The 17,049-nt window shown below is 44.1% G+C and overlaps 1 long non-coding RNA gene across 1 annotated transcript in view; it reads right to left on the bottom strand.

Moving 5' to 3' along the window:
* Window positions 1–17,049, bottom strand: part of LOC104846308 (uncharacterized) — a 97,309-nt gene that overhangs the window by 17,231 nt on the left and 63,029 nt on the right. Inside the window, exons 7-11 of the long non-coding RNA XR_010319838.1 lie at window positions 16,833–17,021; window positions 11,616–11,786; window positions 9,527–9,663; window positions 2,403–2,573; window positions 1,525–1,653 (exon numbers count right to left, since the gene is read on the bottom strand). This is a non-coding gene — a long non-coding RNA (uncharacterized LOC104846308). The remainder of the gene's footprint in view (window positions 1–1,524; window positions 1,654–2,402; window positions 2,574–9,526; window positions 9,664–11,615; window positions 11,787–16,832; window positions 17,022–17,049) is intronic.

Below are 17,049 nucleotides of genomic sequence, written 5' to 3'. Positions count from 1 at the left end.
TTGGGAGTAAGGCCTGTGATATGTGGAAGGGGGGGATTAGGGGCACTTAGATGACTCTGGGGCTTGATCTGCCAACCTCTAGAGCAGTTTTGAAAGCCACAGATCCAGGCTCCCCAACAAAGAAGCCCCAGTCCGCCAGGCCTGCTTGGCTCAGGGAGCCAAGGGGGCGTGGTTTGGTGGCTGCCATATTGGGAGAAATGAGAGTTCTGGCATTCCTCTCTAACTCTGAATGCCAAAGGAAAATGTCCTCAAGGAAAAACAATGTATCCGTAAATTTGGCAAGGGGAAGACCTGAGATAAGCGACAGCACAAAATCTTCTCAAGATCAACAAGTTAAATACATTTCTCTACATGCAGACAAAAAGTGAAGTGAGAAGGACCCGGTTCCTTCCTGATTGTTTCCATGTTCAGCCGACCTATCAGCGTGCATCTTTTCAGAAATCAAAGATTTCTACCAGGTTCCTAAAGAAACTGTGCAGCCACAGTCACCATTTCTACAGAACATGCCCAGTGTGCTAAGTTTCCACACTGCACATACAGACACCATCTGGTGCCATTACCCAGAGGAAAAGGGCGTGAACTCGAGCGCACTGTACACCCCACAGAAGTGTGCACTGTGTAGGACAGAGGCTGCACTCACAGCTTAGGGTTTGGACCAACTCCTACACCCTGCTGAAAGCAGAGCCAGGTGCTGATCTTATTCAACACCTTATCCCTGGACTTGAACATGGTCTCGACTTTGTAGTGTTTTCCTTCTTTGTCTACTTCCTTGTGCTCTCATTTTGTTCTCTGTGTGGTGATCACTGAGAGTCCAAGAAGTTGCCATTAGAAGCGACAAGCTTTTCCAGGGATATTCAAACACAAGTGGTCTATCCCTTTCATGTTGTTCTGGGAGACATGCCTCCTGGAGAACTGAGTCCTCCTGCTGTGATCTGGACTGGATTCACTCCAGGTCTGCTGCACAGGTATCATCCTGGGCCTCTCTTGACTGTCCTCCTAGGTGGCTTAGTGGTTAAGATCATGGCTACTGACCAAAATAATCCACCAGCTGCTCAGTGGAAACCCTATGGGGCAGTTCTACTCTGTCCTATAGGGTCGCTATGAGTTAGAATTGCTTCTATGACAATGGCTTTGGTTTGGTTGGATTGCCCTAACCCCTAGCTTACTTTCACCTGCATCAGATGTGTCACTTCCTGGGGAGCCCTCTAACCTCCCGCAAACCTGCTTATTAGTGATCCTTCTCATACTCCTCCCTGGTTTTGGTGGAGCACATCCTGTAGTAGCTCCATCAGAACAGGTGCTTGGGGGATACAATCTTAGCTGACAGTGAAGGAGGAAACTGGCATTCAGACTGCCAGCACTGTGGACTGGGCTGAATCTGAATATGTACAGATTCCCAGGTGGGAAGCCACTTACCCTCTAAAGATCAACTCATGGCACCATGGTTTCCTGGCATTTGGATCCCCCATGAGACCTCTAGGCAATTCTCATTATTGACATTCTGTAGGTGAACCTATTTCCTACCTGAAAGCATTCTGGAAGCTTCTGTTCAACTCGGTGGTCCACAACATGAGTCACGGGCAGGACATCCTCCAGTGGTACCATGCCTCAGGACATACCTTTGTGGCTTTATCATTTGAAGGTCTTCTTTAACTAAGGTTTAGTTATGTGCCGCACATAGAAGACAGGAATCAAGCCTCATGAAGTCATCACATTTTCAGATTGGTTTGTGTACAGACAGAAAGTGCAGAAATATTTGTGTCATTCTGCCCCATATGCCCCTCCCAACCCCTTTTGGCCACCATATATTCCAGCAGGAGTTTATAAGCACTTCATTACTGGCCCAGCTGAGGGCCACAGCCCAGCGTACTCAACCCAAGAGGGATCAGGAAACAATGGGAGAAACAGGTAGGAAAGGGTCAACTCAGAGAAGGCAAAGGCCTTCAACCTGGTTGTCTTCAAGGGGTCCCCCACAGTCTTTCCCCATTGAAGGCTGACTTCTCCTTCCAGTAGACAGGGAGGGCAACCAAATGGCCCTCTCTCAGGCAGATGGCCTCCTGGGCTCCGGCCTCCAATGGCTTTCCTCTCTCCCCTGCACTGCAGGACACTGACCTCTCATTCCCTGCACCTCTGCCCTAAGGTGGACACAGATGCTCTCTCTGCTGCTCCAGGCATTTCTAATGTGGAATAACATAATCAGGATGTCTCTCAAGGTCCTTTTCTACCATGTCAGAAAGCCACTTAACAGTCTTTCAATGTTACTGTGCTATGTGAGTCAATGTTGGGAAACTCCTTTCTGAAGTTTCTTCAAATACCAGAAATTAGTGTAGTTCTTTAATAAAATTAACAATCCTGTGCAACCTGGTTTTGAATGGACAATGAACAGAAAAAGGAGCACTCACCCATAAGTCTACCACGTGGAAATGAGCAGCATTCTCTCTCCTGTCTTTATTTCCAGTCCAGTTTCCCCAGCACAGAGATGCCCAGACACCCAGGACTCCATTTCAGTTTGCAGAGTGATGGTAAAAGGTGGCCATGTACGCTGAGTCCCATCAACAGGGACATTATTTGCTCTGCTGAAAAATAGAGATTTGTTGTTGTTTTTTTTCCTTAATGCTACAAAATCACCTATAGCAATAATTTTCAAATAAATTTCAACTGTTCCTCTTCTGGGAATTATACAAATATAATTTGAGGTGTTTCAATAGACCTTATTAAACCAGTTCCTGTGAAATCTGAAGGTATGTGCCCCCAAAATATTTTGTGTGGCATGTACTGTCATGTCAGAAGACAGTAAGATTGACACCTTGGCACACCCTCAGGGGACCCAGATAATTCTTGCCTGTTGGTGCCCCAGGTGAAGGTCCATGGGTCAGAAGAAGACCCCAATGGTGCCACACAGGCAGGCAGCCACCACCAGGGCCATTTGTTTTACAGTGCATCTGTAAAGTTCTACATGAAGGTATCGCTCCATCACACACTGACTGCCCCCCCCCCCACACACACACAGAGTTTTGTTATGGTAGTCTTTGACTATCATAGATTTGTCGCTATGGATACAGCCTCACCACAAAGAGAACACTCATTACCATTGTACTAGGATTAAGGCCAAACCTGTTCCTCTCCCTTCCACCCCTTCTGCCAACCTTTCTTATAGTGGGAAACGTATTTCATTTTTCCCTGTGTGCTTTCAATAGGGTTACATGGTGATCTAAACCTTAAACAAGGACTATGGAGTCAAATGAAAACTGTGCACACTTTCATGGGAGACTGACTAGAGGGGAGAGAAGCTTGTATACTTCTGGGTATGGAGGGTGCTCTATTTACCATCACTAGACGGCAGTGGGTAGACTAGTAATGTCACTAGATGTCTGCAGGCACAAAGTGAAGCTTATTGGGTTGAGGATGTTCTGTAGAAATGGAGAAGGTAGATACAGTTTCCTTAGGAGCCTGACAGAAATCTTTGACTTTTGAAAGAATGTATGCTGCTGGGTCAGCTGAAGGAAACACTCAGGAGGAAACCAGCTCCTTCTCCCTTGTCATCCACAGGTAGAGAAATGGATTTAACTTGTCAATCCAAGGTAGAGATTTTTTGGTAGTGTTTGTTTCAGTTCTCTACTTAGCCAAATTTCCACATATATATTTCTTTTTTCTCCTTGAGGACACTATCCTTTAGAATTCAGTGTTAGGAAGAAATACCACATTTCCCATTTTTCCCAAACATGGCGGCCACTGAAGCCACGCCCCCACAGCGCCCAAAATACTGGCAGGCGTGGCAGTCTGAGGTTTACTTGTAGGGAAGCCTGGTTCTGTGGCCTTCATACCAGCTCTGGAGGTGGCGCGGTAAGCCCCAGAATCCTTTGACTATCTCCCAACTAACCCTTACTCTTATCACAAGCCTTGTATACAATCTACACCTAGAGGGGCTCAAGACCATGCTCAAGAAGTATCCGCTTGATGGCAGTGTTGAATCACAAATGCCAGGCTTCCTAGCCTCCTCGTCTCCCCCTCCGCCCTTTCCTGACTGAAAAAACCAAACAAAGCCCAGGATACATCTAAGCTTTCAAGTGGGGTTTACTGCATCAGGGTGTAGGGGGAAGTGTTTTTTGTTTCTGGCTTTTTTTTTTTTTTAAATAGATAGATGTGTATGTGTATATATATATATATATGAATATCAGTATGAATACATGTATGCATGCATACTTACCTTTACCTATTGCTACATCTATTTCTAAAAAAAAAAAAAAAAGTTAATAGGTGCCCAGATTTTTGTTCACACCTGTAGATATACAGCCCTTCTTGCGTAGGATTTTAGCTTTCTCTTCTTGCTTAAGTCAAGATGAATATCTTGATTTCTCTTTTATCACTGTCTCATTGGTGTTGTTGGATTCCTTGAGGTACCTCATCCAGGTCAGGGACCAGAGAGAGAACAGGGCATTGTGGCAGCAGGAGTCATTACTAGTGCCCATGGGAGGTTAGAAGATGGTGAGGGTGGTGATCTGGCTCACCTTTGGAGGACCCAGGTAATTACAGGCCATTTGTTGCCCCCAGGTTGGAGGTCCATGGGTCAGAAGGAGATCCGGATGGTGCCACACAGACAGGCAACCTCCTAGAAGGCTATTTGTTTTACATACTCTCCTGTAAAGCTCTACATGAAGTTTTGGCTGAGTTACACACTCAAAACCCCACATATACAAGCACACATACACCCTCATGGTGTTTTGTTTTTGTCTTTAGCTGCCCTGTAGGTGCCCTGGATCAGCCTCATCCCATTCTAAGAAAACAGCCATTACCATTGTACTAGGTCCACTTTCAAACACATTTCTCTCCCCTCCAACAACACTTCTTATAGTGGGAAACATACTTAAATTTTTCCTTGTGTATACTTTTGGTGTTTATTGTACATAAAAATAAATATAGACTCATGTTTGCATTTCACCTTTTCACTTTTCCCAGAGGGTAGCATGAGCAATACACTCTTTTGATTTTTGCTGCTTTCACAAAATACATGTCCTGGCCCTTGCACAAGTGGACAAAGAGACATACTGCTGGATATTTTTAATTTCCTTTCTAACCACTGCTTAGTGTTCCCCTGTGTGTAGGTGGGTGGGGAATAAGTTATTTATCTTGGACTTCTCCTCTGACACTAGGTTCAAGATGTCCTTCCTTCCTACCATCTTCCTTCCATCGGTACCGCCCCTCCCATCTCTCTCTACTTTTTCCCTCTCTATCTCTTACTTTCTTTAATAACATGCTTTGAGGCAATGCATTACCTCATAATACTGTGTGTGGAGGTACATTTCCTAATACATGTTATGTCAGAAGACGTGGCTTCCACTGTCTGGGCCCCTCTCTTGAGTCCTTGCCCTGGATGAGGTAGCTTAAGTATCCAGAAAAACCAATGAGGCAATGACGAGAGAAAAAATAATCAAGTTACTAATCCTGAGTCAAGACACAATTTAATTTCCCATGAAAGCTAAAATCCTACTGAAAAAGACATAGGTACTTGTTAACATGGAATTCTGACATAGAAGTCTTAGGCCAATAGATATAACAATAGATGAACAGGCATGTATACATGTACTCATACTGGTAGTCACATATGTGTATATTCTGCCTGATTTGTGCAAACAATTGGTGCTTGGCTTCTAACGTAAATGCTCGTGGTTCGAACGTACCCAGTGGCTTCTCTGAAAAAAGACCTGGCCATCTAATTCCACAAAGATTACATTCAAGAAAACCCAGTGGGGCTGTGCTCATCTGTAACATATGGGGATGCCATGAATCAGAATCTACTCCAGAGCAACGTGGATTTTTTAAAAATACTGTATTTTAGTTTTTGTTGTTGAGAATATACATAGCAAACATATGCCAATTCGACAGTTTCTAAATGTACAATTCAGTGACACTGATTACATTCTTTAAGTTGTGCAACCATTCCCACCCTCCTTTTCTGAGTTGTTCCTCCCCGATTAACATAAATTTGCTGTCCCCTAAGTTCACCACCTAATCTTTCCAGTTGCTGTTGTCAATTTGATCCCATATAGGTAGATCTTAAAAGAGCCCAATGGTCAAGGCAGACCGTCTTTACTAGTTCAACTATTGTTTCAGTTTAAGGAGACTTCAGGGAATATTTTTGGTTTGAGATTTAAGGTTTACAGTTTATCTCAGGGCAATAATTTCAGGGGTTCATCCAGCCTTCATGGCTCCAAAAATGCTGGATTCTTTGAGAATTTGAAATTCTGCCCGCATTTTCCCCATTTTGATCAGGATTCTTCTATAGAATCTTTGATTGAAATGTTCAGTAATGGTAGCTGGGCACCATCCAGTTCTGGTCTCATGGCAAAGGACATAATAGTTCATGGAGGTAACTAGCCACATATTCCATAAAAACCATATCCTCCTCTTATTGCTGCCTTTCAAGAGGTAGATTTTTTGGCGTATCTTGTGGAAAAGGCCTGTGATATGAAAAGGGGTGTGTTGGGGACACTCAGATGACACCTAAGACTTAACTGGCCCACATTCAGAGCCCCTATGAAAGTTGCATGGCCAACTCCCAGACTAAGAAGCCCAGGCTGCCATGCCTACTAAGCTTATGATGCCCTGGGGTACGGGAGGGGGATGCCTCAGTGGCAGCTGTGTTTGGGAGAAACTGGAAATGTGTATTCCATTCCAAGACTAAATGGTAACTGAACACATCCTCAAGGACAGAAAAAAATAAGCTGAAGCCTCATTGGAGTGGCTTGTGCTAGTCCCGCCCAGACATGGCGGCCACCAAGGCCCTAGCCTTGACTTCCTATGTTCTACCTGTCTGGCACCATGGCTCTGGCCCTCATCCTGACTCCAGTCTCCTTAGATTCTTGGGCAGGCCTCCACCTCTGGCCACACTTGCTCCTTGACTCATGGAGCTCTGGATAAGCAGGATTCTGTAATTAGTTATTTCTGGGATCCTGACTTCCTCTAATGCCAGGCCTCCTCACAAACAGTAGTGGGTCTGTGGCCTCCAGAAACAGTTTCCGCTTGATGGCAGTATAGCACAAGAAATACCTGTGTGCTGCTCACCCTCCGCCCTTTGAAACGAAAAAAACCCAAAACCCTCTCCCCCCACCCCCACAAATGTCCAGCCTCCTTAAAACACACGGCCTCACTATCTGGTCAATTTTTACAGCTTCAGCTCCCACATCTTATGCTGAGTCTCTCTAGCCCTTTTCTCAGTAGGGAAGTGGTAGTTCTCCTTCCTTCCTAAGGAGGACTCCATTTTGGTTTGTCAGAGTGATGGTGAAAGGTGCCGGTGTGCATTCCCCCAGGAGACATAGATGTTATTCGGCTGAAAAGTTTTTTTTTTTTTTTTTTTTAATGCTACTAGATCAGCTATAAGAATATAACAACAATGTCAGAATAAATTGTGGTAAGAATTTCACCTGTTCTGGGGGTGTTTCTATGAATTGAACCTTAGAAAACAAAAACAAAAAAAAACAAACTCATTTCCCTCGACTCAATCACTACTCATAGGGACCCTACAGCACAGGGTCAAACTTCCCCATAGGGTTTCGAAGGAGCAGCTGGTGAATTTGAACTGCTGACCTTTTGGTTTAAAAAAAAACCATAATTCTTAACCACAGCGCCACCAGGGTTCCTTACAGAAACAGCTCCTGTGAAAAATGATTTGGAAGTGGACCCAATTGTGCTCCACAAGCAAGCGACCTCTTACAGGGCACTCTTTTACAATTAGCAGGCTATTTGTTTTTTTGTTTTGTTTTGTTTTACACTTTTTATTGTAAAGCCCTACATAAAGGTTTGGCTGTGTTAGATACTGATAGCCCCCATATACGTTTATATACACACACAAGAATGCACACCCAGAGTTTTGTTTACCTGCCATGGAGGTGCCACTGTGGATATGCCTCATCCCATTTAAACAAAACATCCATTACCATTGTTTTAGAACCACTACCAAACCTGTTCCTCTACGTTCTACCCGCTTCTCCCAGCTCACCTTTTAGTGGAAAGTGTATTTAATTATTTCCCTGTGTATATCTCAGCTTTCAGTAGGGTTTACAAGCTGATCTAAACCCTAAACAGGGATCATGGACTCCAATCCCAACAGTGCACACTTTCGTGGGAGCATGGCTATATGGGAGTGAGGCCTGTGTGTTTCTCTGGGTATGGAGGGTGCTCTAATTTCACCTAGTAATGATAGCCTGGGATTTCTTTGTAGGGAAGGATGGCTCTGGCTATCATTTCTGCTGTGGAGGTTGTCCAGTCAGGCCCCAAAGTCCTTTGAGTACCCCCAACCCACCATCCTCTTACCACAGGCCCTACCCTAGTCAGGTAGTGGCTAAGTGCTAAAGCCGCTAACCAAAAGGTTGGCAGTTCGAATCCACCAGGTGCTCCTTGGAAACTCTATGGGGTAGTTCTACTCTGTCCTAAAGGATCACTATGAATCCAACTATGAGTGGGAATCCACTGGATGGCAAAGGGTTTGTTTGTTTTTATGTAAAGATACAGCTAGAGCAACTGAAGACCCGGCTGCCAAAGGTTCCACTTGGTGGCAATGTTGCCCCACAAGAGCCTCCCACCTCCTCCCCACGCCTCTCCCTCCGCCCTTTCCTGACTAAAAAAAGCCAAGGAAAGCCCAGACCGATCCCCAAAACCCAGGCCTTCCAAATATTTTTATTTTTTCTCCAAATACGGTTACTTGCACTGGTGTGGTAGGGGAAGTGTTCTGGCTCTTTGCTTAATATGTATGTATTTATAAACAACCAAATAAACCCCTTTGCCATCAAACATATTCCAACTCATGGTGGCCCCATGTGTTACATAGTGGTACTGATCCAGTGTTTTCCTGGCTGTAATCTTTAGGGAATCAGACTGCTAGGACTTTTTTTTTTGTGGTGTCACTGGGTGGATTTGAACAACCAGCCTTTAGTTTAGTCCCTAACCAAAAAACCAAACCAGCTGCCATCCAGTAGATTTTGACTCATAGCGACCCTACAGGACAGAGTGGAACTGCCCCGTAGGGTTTCCAAGGCACATCTGGGATATTCAAACTGCTGACCTTTTGATTAGCAGCTGTAGCTCTTAACCATTGGGACTCTTTAGTTTAGTAGTTGGCCACAAATCATTTGCACCACTTAAAAAAGACATATATATACACGAATATCTGTAGAAGCATATGTATAAATGCATGTTCATCTTTATCTATTGATACATCTATTTCTATAAGACTTCTAAATCACAATTCCATGTTAACAGGTACCTAGATTTTCGTCCACATGTGTAGATATACAGGTCTTCTTGGGTAGGATTTTAGCTTTCACAGGAAATTGACTCATGGTTTGAGTTGGGATAAATACCTTGATTTCTTCTTATCATTGCCTCACTGGTTTTTCTGGATTCACAAATTACCTCATCTAGGGCAAAGAGTCAGGAGCCAGACCCCAGAGAAAGAGCAGGCTATTGTTGCATCAGGAGTAATAGCCAGTGACCATAGCAGGTCGGAAGACAGGGTGATGCCCTGGCTCACCTTCAGGGAACCCTGGTAGTCATTCCCCATTTGTTACCACAGTTTGCATGTCCATGGGTCAGAAGGAAACCTCAATGGCACCACACAAGCAGGTGTCCTCTGTGAAGTCCCTTTGTATTACAGTCTCTACGGTAAACCTGTACATGAAGGAGTTGGTAAATTATACAGTCACATCCTCCTACACACACACACACACACAATATATATATACACATAACATTTGTTTTGTGTGTCTTTGACTTCCATGGAGGAGCCAGTGTGGACAGACCCCCATCCCACTCAAAGAAAACATGGATTACCATTGTACTAGGACCACTTCCAAGCCTGTTCCTCTCCTTTCTACCCCTTGTTCCAACCCTTCTTATAGTGGACACAGAATTAATTTTTCCTCGTGTTTACCTCAACTTTCATTACAGTTTACAAGGCGATGAAAACCCTAAACACAGAACACGGCCTCCAGTGCAAACAGTGTGCACTTTCATGGGAGGCTGGTTAGAGGGGAGAGAAGCTTGTGTACTTCTTTGTCTAGGTATGACGGGGGCCCTAGTTTATGCTGCTAGTAATGACCAAAGGAGCGCTGGTGGCACAGTGATTAAGTCCTCGGCTGCTAATTGAAAGGTCAGTGGTTAGAACTCACCAGCTGCTCCAAGGGATGAAACACCTGGCGATCTGCTCCCATGAAGATTACAGCCTAGGAAACCCTATGGGGCAGTTCTACTTTGTTCCTATTAGTTGGAATCAACGCGACAGCATACAACATCATCGAACTGTTTGCACCACCCAGGGAATATATACGTGTATCTACATATATATATACACACACACATATGTATCTCAATACCAGTATGAGTATTCGCATACATGCATGTTTATCTATTGCTATAGTTATTTCTATAAAACATCTATGTCAGAATCCCATGGTCACATTTACCCGAATTTGTGTCTAAACCTGTAGATGTGCAAGTCTTCTTGGGTAGGATTTTAGGTTTCCCAGGAATTGACTCTTGGTTTGAGTAGGGATGAGTACCTTGATTTCTTCTTTTACATTGGATCCTTGGATTTTCTGGACTCATGAGCTACCTCATCCAAGGCAAGGACTCAGGGGCCTGGTCCGCGAAAGACAGGAAGCTGTATACAGTTGTTGTTGTGTGCCTTAGATTCTGACTCGTAGCTACCCCATGTGACAAGGTAAACCTACACCTTAGGCTTTTTTAGGCTGTGATCTTTACAGAAGCAGATTGCAGCGACTTTCTAAGAAATACTGGGTGGGTTCAGATGGCCAACCTGTTGGTTAGAGCCCAGCACTTATCTATTGCACTACGAGGACTCCTTCATCTTGTGAGTAAGGCTTGTGATATGAGGAAGGGGGGATTAGGGGCACTCAGACCACTCTGGGGCGAGACAGCCAACCTCTAGAGCAGTTGTGAAAGACACAGGGCCAGCCTCCCCAACAAAGGAGCCCCAGGCTGCCAGGCCTGTGGGCTCAGGGAGCCATGGGGGCCTCGCTAGGTAGCCGCCATGTTTGGAAGAAATGGGAAATGTGGCGTTCCTCCCCAACTCTGAATGTCAAAGGAAAATGTCCTTAAGGAAGAACAATGTATCCAGAAATTTGGCGAGGTGAAGACCTGAAATGAGTGAGAGCAGAAAATCTCCTTCTCAGGATCAACAAGTTAAATCCACTTCTCTATGCGCAGGAAAAAAGTGAGAAGGACCTGGTTCCTTTCTGACTGTTTCCACGTTCAGCCAACCTATCGGCATGCATCTTTTCAGAAATCAAAGATTTCTGCAGGACACTGACCTCTCCTTCCCTGCACCTCTGCCCTAAGGTGGACACAGATCCTCTCTCTGCTGCTCCATGCATTTCTAATGTGGCGTAACACAATCAGGACATATCTCAAGATCCTTTTCTATTCTAGTGGAAAGCCACTGAATAATCTTCCCATGTTACTGTGCTATATGAATCAATGTTGGGAAACTCTCTTTCTGAGGTTTGTTCAAACACCAGAAATTACTGTAGTTCTTTAATAAAATTAACAATCCTGTGCAACCTGGTTTTGAATAGAGAATAAATCGAAAAAAGAGCACTCACCTGTAAGTCCACTGCCTAGAAATGAGAAGCATTCTCCTGTCTTTTTTTTCCAGTCCAGTTTCCCAGCACTGAGATGCTCAGACACCCAGGACTCCATTTCAGCTTGCCAGAGTGATGGTAAAAGGCGGCCAGGTACACTCAGTCACACCAACTGGGATAGTATTCACTCTGCTGAAAAATAGAGATCTGTTGCTTTTTTTTCCCTTAAGACTACAAGGTCAGCTATAACAATTTTCAAATACACTATGATATGAATTTTAACTGTTCCTCTTTTGTAAATTATACAGATATAACTCGGGGTGTTTCAATGAATTGGATCTTACAGATCCAACTCCTATGAAATCTGAAGGTAAGTGCCCCCAAAATATTTTGTGTGGCAAGTGCAATCATGTCAGAAGATAGTAAGATTGATACCTTGGCTCAACTTCAGGGGACCCAGATAGTTATTGCCCATTTGGTGCCCCAGGTAGAGAGGTCCATGGTTCAAAAGAAGACCCCAATGGTGCCACATAGGCAGGCAACCTCTGCCAGGGCCATTTGTTTTACAGTCCCTCTGTGAAGTTCTACATGAAGCCATCGCTCCATCACACACTGAGTGCCCCAGACACACACACACACACACACAGTTTTGTTATGGTAGTCTTTGACTCATCAATGGATGTGTCACTGTGAATACAGCCTCACCCCATTCAAAGAGAACACTCATTACCATTGTACTAGGATTACGGCCAAGCCCGTTCCTCTCCCTTTCACCCCTTCTGCCAACCTTTCTTATAGTGGGAAACATATTTAATTTTCCCTGTGTGGTTTCAATAGGGTTACACGGTGATCTAAACCTTAAACAAGGCCCATGGAGTCAAATGAAAACCATGCACACTTTCATGGGAGACTGACTAGAGGGGAGAGAAGCTTGTATACTTCTGGGTATGGAGGGTGCTCTATTTACCATCACTAGACGGCAGTGGGTAGACTAGTAATGTCACTAGATGTCTGCAGGCACAAAGTAAAGCCATCGGGCTGAGGATGTTCTGTAGAAATGGAGAAGGGGGATATGTGGTTTCTTTAGGAGCCTGGCAGAAATCCTTGACTTCTGAAAGAATGCATGCTGATGAGTCAGCTGAACATGGAAACACTCAGGAGGAAACCAGCTCCTTCTCACTTGTCATTCGAAGGTAGAGAAATGGATTTAACTTATCGATCCAAGGTAGAGATTTTTTGGTAGTGTTTGTTTCAGCTCTTCACCTAGCCAAATATATATATATATGTATATATATATATAATATATACCTCGAGGGCACTGGGTACTGGGATTTACATATGTATTTCTTTTTCCTCCTTGAGGACATTTTCCTTTGGAATTCAGTATTAGGGAAAAATACCACATTTCCCACTTCCCCCAAACATGGCAGCCAATGAGGCCACACCCCCCACAGCTTCCAGAATACTGGTAGGCCTGGCAGTCTGAAGTTTATTTGTAGGGAAGCCTGGTTCAGTGGCTTTCACATCAGCTCTCAGGTGGCACGGTGGGCACCAGGATCTTCTGAGTACCTCCCCACCTACCCTTCCTCTTATCACAGGCCTTACATCCACAGCTTACATCTAAGGGGCTCAAGCCCATACTCAAAAACTATCCGCTTGATGGCACTATTGAATCACAAATGCCAGGCACAACTTTCCTCCTTGCTTCTCCCTCCACCCTTTCCTGCCTAAAAAAGCCAAACAAGGCCCAGAAGACATCTAGGCTTCCAATTGGAGTTTAATGCATTGGGGTTTTGGGGGAAGTGTTTTTAACTTCTGGGCATTTTTTTTTTAATAGATGTGTATATATGTATATAAAATGAATACCGGCATAAATACATATATATGCATACTTACCTTTACCTATTGCTACATCTATTTCTAGAAGAACCCTAAGTCAGAATTCCATGTTAATAGATGCCCAAATTTTTGTTCACACCTGTAGATATATAGGCTTTCTTTGGCAGTATTTTAGCTTTCACTTCTTGCTTAAGTCAAGAGGGATGTCTTGATTTCTCTCTTGTCATTGTCTCATTGGCTTTGTTGGATTCTTTGAGCTACCTTATCCAGGTCAGGGTCCAGAGAGAGAGTAGGGCATTGTGGCAGCAGGAGTCATTACTAGAGCCCATGGCAGGTCATAAGACAGTAAGGGTGGTGGCCTGGTTCACCTTCGGATAACCTAGGTAATTATTACCCATTTGTATCCCCAGGTTGGAGGTCCATGGGTCAGAAGGAGATCGAAATGTTGCTGCACAGACAGGCAACCTCCTAGAGGGCAATTTGTTCTACATACTCTCCTGTAAGGCTCTACATGATGGTTGACCTGAGTTATATACTGAAAACCCCAAACATACAATTACACGCACACTCTCACCATCTTTTTTTTGTTTTTGTTTTTAACTGCCATGTAGGTGCCACCGTGGATAGAGCCTCCTCCCATTCAAAGAAAACAGGCATTTACCATTGTACTAGGTCCACTTCCAAGCAAGTTCCTCTCCCTTCCAAGGACCCTCCTTAAGCAGATTTAATTTTTCCTTTTGTATACGTTTGGTGTTTAACGTACATGAAAGTAAATACAGACTCGTGTTTGCATTTCACCTTTTCACATTTGCCAGAGGGTAGCATGAGCAATACACTCTTTTGATTTTTGCTACGTTCACAAACGACATGTCCTGGCCTTTGTACAAGTAGACAAAGAGACATACTGCTAGGTACTTTTAGTTTCCTTTCTAACCACTGCTTAGTGCTCCCCTGTATGGAGGTGGGTGGGGAATAAGTTATTTATCCTGGGCTTCTCCTTCGACACTAGTTTTAAGATGTCCTTCCTTCCTACAGTCCTTGCCTACATTTTTCCTTCTATCCTTCCTTGTATTCGCACTGCCCCTCCCATCTCTCTTTTCTCAACATTTCCCTGTTTCTTCCTTTCTTTAATGATATGCTTTGAGGCAGTGTATCACCATGATAATGTTAGTGTAAGTATATTTTATAAAAAATGTTGTGTCAGAAGAGGTGACTTCTTCTCTCTGGGCCCTGTCTCTTGAGTCCTTGCCCTGGATGAGGTAGCTTAAGTGTCCAGAAAAGCCAATGAGACAATGATAACAGAAAAAAAAAAAAATCAAGGTACTCATCCTGACACAAGCCACGAGTCAATTTTTTGTTAAAGTTAAAATCCTACCCAAGAAGACCCATATATATATATGTGTGAACAAATATCTGGGTACTTGTTGACATGGAGTTCTGACGTAGAAGTCTTAAAGAAAAAGATGTAGTAACTGATGAACAGGCATGTATACACGTGCTCATACTGATAGTCATATATGTGTATATCTTGCCTGATTTGTGCAAACACTTTGTGCTTGGCCTCTAACCTAAATGTCAGTGGTTGGAATGTGCCCAGCAGCTTCCCTGGAAAAAGACCTGGCCATCTGATTCCACAAAGATTATATCCAAGAAAACCCTGTGGGGCTGTGCTCATCTGCAACATATGGGGATGCCATGAGTCAATCTATTTCACAGCAATGCGGATTTTTTAAAAATAATTTTATTTTACTTTTTCTTGTTGAGAACACATAGCAGAACATACACCAATTCAACAGTTTCTAAATATACAACTCAGTGATACTGATTACATTCTTTAAGTTGTGCAACCATTCCCACCCTCCTTGTCTGTTCCTCCCCAATTAACATAAACTTACTGTCCTCTAAATTCACTATCTAATCTTTCTAATTGCTGTTGTCAATTTGATCCCATATAGGTTGTCATGGATTGAATTATGTCCCCCCAAAGATCTATGTTATCAATTTGGCTGGGCCATGATTCCCGGTATTGCGTGATTTTCTTATATGTTGTAAACCCTGCCTCCATGATGTTAATGAGGGAGGATGAGCAGCAGTTGTGTTAGTGAGGCAGGACTCAGCCTACAAGATTGGACTGTCTCTTGAGGCAATCTCTTTAGATATAAAAGAGAGAAGGGAGCAGAGAAACCTCATACCACCAAGAAAGCAGCATCAGGAGCACAGCACATCCTTTGGACCTGGGGTCCCCGCACCTGAGGAGCACCTCGACCAAGGGAAGATTGATGATAAAGAAACTTCCTCCAGAGCTGACAGAGAAGGCAGTCCCCTGGAGGTTACAGCCTGAATTAGGACTTGTAACCTACTAGACTATGAGAGAATAAACTTCTCTTTGTTAAAGCTATCCACTTGTGGTATTTCTCTTACAGCAGCACTAGATGACTAAGACATAGGCAGATCTTAAAAGAGCCCAATGGTCAAGGCGCACATTCTTTACTAGTTCAACTGAACTATTGTTTGGTTTTAAGGAGATTTCAGGGCATATTTTTGGTTTGAGATTTAAGGTTTAAAGATGATCTCAGGGCAACAATTTCGGGGATTCATCCAGCCTTCATGGCTCCAGAAATTCTGGATTTTGAAAAATGTGAAATTCTGATCTACATTTCCCCCTTTTTGATCAGGTGGATTTTTTTTGTGTGTGTGTGTGTATCTTGTGGACAAGGCCTATGATATGAATAAGGGTGTGTTTGGGACATGCAGGTGACACCTGAGACTTATTGGGCACCTTCAAAGCTGTTATGAAAGCCGCATAGTCAACTCCCAGAAAAAGCAGCAAAGACTGCCACCCCCACCAAGGTTACAGTGCCCTGGGGTGCAGGAGGGAGATGCAGTTATGTTTGGGAGAAACTGGAAATGTGTATTCCATTCCAGCTCTAAATGGTAACTGAACATACCCTCAAGGACAGAAAAAAATGAACTGAAGCTGCATTGGAGTGGCTTGTGTTAGTTCCGCCCAGACATGGCGGCCACTAAAGCCCTAGCCTCGGCTTCCTATGTGTGACCTGCCTGGCACCATGGCTCTAGGCCTTGTCCTGACCCCAGTCTCCTTAGGTTCTTGGGCAGGCCTCCACCTTGGGCTACACTTGCTCCAGAACTCATGGAGCTCTGGACAAGCAGGACCCTGTGATTAGTTATAACTGGGATCCTGACTTCCTCTAATGCCAGGTTCTCCCAGAAAGCAACAGTGGTGGGTCTATGGCCTTTGGAAACAGTTTCCGCTTGATGGCAGTATAGTACAAGAAATAGCTGCACACTCTGCACCCAGGATCACCCTCCTCCCTTTCCTATGAAAAAAAAAAAAACCCGCCAACAAATGTCCAGCCTCCCTAAAGCATACCGCCTCACCATCTTGTCCATTTTTGTGGCTTCAGCTCCCATATCTTGTGCTGAGTCTCGCTAGCTCTCTTCTCTGTAGGGAAGCATTAGTTTTCCTTCTTTCCTCAGGAGGACTCCATTTTGGTTTGTCAGAGTGACAATGAAAGGTGGCGTTGTACACTCCCCTCCCCCCAGTCAACATGGATGCTATCTGCTTGGCTGAAAAATAGAGATTTGTTATATATAT

Source organism: Loxodonta africana, chromosome X (genome assembly GCF_030014295.1).
Source record: "Loxodonta africana isolate mLoxAfr1 chromosome X, mLoxAfr1.hap2, whole genome shotgun sequence".
Taxonomy (NCBI): Eukaryota; Metazoa; Chordata; class Mammalia; order Proboscidea; family Elephantidae; genus Loxodonta; species Loxodonta africana.
The sequence above is the reverse complement of the archived record's forward strand: the minus strand, read 5'-3'. Positions and strand labels throughout refer to the sequence as shown.